Genomic DNA, 2,810 nt, shown 5'->3' with positions numbered 1-2,810 from the left:
TTTCAATTTTCTTCTAAACTAATTCCTCAACATATTCCTCCGTAACCGTTGAAGACCGCCATTCCCCATTTTGAGACTGACGAAATCACCTCCAAAATCTGCTCAAATATTGTTCTGTGTTTCCAGGAATTTTAAATATGTTGCACTTTCCTTTGGAGCGTTTCTAATTTTATTAATAATTTACACCTTTTCCATTATCATATCTGGCCTCGGTAAGTTTTTAATGATGTCTCAATTATTTTAGCCAGAATGGCGTAATAACTAAACATCTTTTCCTCAAGCCATTTTCAAATTAATTAAAATTCATTTCTTTCTTTATTTGTCTGAGCATATTGTCACCAAAATTAAAAAATTTATGAAATAATCCCTTGCACCAAAATGAGCAATCAAGGGTTATTTTTATGAAAATAGTTTTGCCTAACCAAAAATCTTCCATTGAAAATGGCACACAAATAAAATATAGAAAAGTACACATCGCTCTATACGGCTCCATGCAATAAATTGTGGGCGTTTCGAAAACCAATCTGTTTTCATTATCAGAACCTGGAATAATACTTGGCTCTGAATTAGTTTTGACAGTTTAAATTTGTTTGTTTGTCTGTTTTATAGCTAGATATATCATGCAATATTTATTACTTATTTGATTATGATTTATGATTTTCGAAACGTAATCGAAACGTAGTCTGTTTATAAATTTAACAGGAATTAAGTTATAAAACAAACATGTAAAATTGTGTACAGAAGTAAACGATCCTTTCCGTCAGTTATAAACGGCATAAAAATAAAATAAAGACCTACAGCCGCCTTTTAAGTGTCAATTTATATTCATGGCTGAGTTATTTTAAGTTTCATATTTAAAAGTCTTTATGTTATAAATGCAATATTCGCCCCTTGACGCCCAGAAAGCTGATATTATGATAATAAGTTGAGGATTTGCTTTAAAAAAGTGCTCCTTCTTTCATATTACCGGCGGGTAAAAGGGCCTGGAAACTCGAGACGAAAACTTACGGCGATAATAAAGTTCAGAGTTTTACATTATATAAAGTTTAGCATAATAATGGAAATAAAAGGCTGGCGCCTTCAGGCAGTCACTGCTGAAGTGGCTACTGTTAGCTAGTTAGTAAATTCTTTGTTTCATTTTTATTCACTGACATTAAAATCGACGTAAAACTTTAAATATTCTAATAAATCTTCGGTATTAGTAACGTGGTGTGATTTTGTGAAAAATAGTTTATTTTGGGTATTGGCTAACACCAACGGTAATACAAGTTATATGGTTGTTTGAAATTTAAGTTGGACATAGTAATTTTGTTTGCTTATTTTGGTCAACTTACAATTTAACTACTACTGCTGTCGCTTTAGGTCAAATTTATATTAATATCAAATTTGAAACTTTTTTAATTATTATCTATGTATTTACTATTTCTCTGATTTGATTTAACTGCATGTATTTTACAGCCAGTTTCTAGAAACATTTAGTTATAATTTAGTTTTTCTATACAACTCCTTAGATCAACGGTATTCAACCTCAAAAAAAAAAACTGTATTCACGTACCCTTACCTTAAATTTTAGTATAATCAGGGTTGGGATGAATATACGATAGTTTTAGTTTTTTTTTAATTTATTTATTTCAGAGTCTACATGACCATTAATACAGCATTTGCTTTGGAATTTAGACACAGAATAAGTTACTGGTACCTAAATGAAAATTTTGAGTTTGTTTATTAGCATTTAGTACCTGCCCCAATAAATATATTTTGCTTTCTGGGAATTTACGAGCCATATATATAAATTATACTTTGAATTGTCCGAGATTATCCCAAATAAATATATTTAGCAAATGAGATTAGAATAAGTAGGCTGTAAACATAAATTAGTTGTTGTTTATTAGGGTAAATAAGCACAAACCGAGTAAGTAATGACCCGGATAAGTGTTAATTAGGATAGGGTAATTAAAGTAGGTACCTGGGGACAAGGATAAAACCGAAAACATTTCGAGGCACGAACAAGAAGTACTGAAGCCTAGTTCCTGCTCGGTTGTGTCTCGTGTTACCAGCGAAATTAGTAGAATAAAGTTTTCCATGCTACTTAGAATTTTTCTCCTCACTTGAAGACCAAACCACTATACATTCATATTTTTGGTACATGGCTGAACATTAGTAAGTGCGAGAATAAGAAAACTTCTGGTTTAAGCTAGTTGTGGTTTTTATTTTTTAAATGGACGAATGAAAAATTATGTAATATTTGGAAACTAGTGGAATTGTTTAATTATTATTACTTAACTTCTTTCTTTTTTCGTCTCTGTGTACTTCTTGATACATCTTCACACATTTCTAAGGGTACAGTACCTCTGGTTGAATACTTTAGACCACTATCAAACAACATGCAGTGACTGCCTCAGGAATCAGACGGCGCCTATTAATGGAGTTACTCACATAGTGGCTACATTTTTGTAGTAATTATTTTGGTTGTTTGTTTTATAATAATAATAATAACAATAATAACAATAATAACTTTATTTTCCCTACAGGTTACACCCAATTACAGGAAAAGCTAAAGATGTTATCAAAATATACGAAACAGCTATAAATTTATTTAGATTTAATTAAATTTTTCTTCGTACACACGAATTATTTGAACTAAACTATCAAAATGGAGGTCACACAAAGATGATATAGAATTAAAAACAGGTGATTTTCTCATTACATGTAGTATTTGCAAGATCACAATAAAAGGTAACATTATGCCGAGTTTCTATCCTTGGAACAAATAAATTTAATTTTTCCAATAGAGCAGGGCAGTCGATTCT

This window comes from Anoplophora glabripennis, unplaced genomic scaffold (genome assembly GCF_000390285.2).
Source record: "Anoplophora glabripennis isolate ALB-LARVAE unplaced genomic scaffold, Agla_2.0 scaffold420, whole genome shotgun sequence".
In the NCBI taxonomy this organism is placed as follows: Eukaryota; Metazoa; Arthropoda; class Insecta; order Coleoptera; family Cerambycidae; genus Anoplophora; species Anoplophora glabripennis.
The sequence above is the reverse complement of the archived record's forward strand: the minus strand, read 5'-3'. Positions refer to the sequence as shown.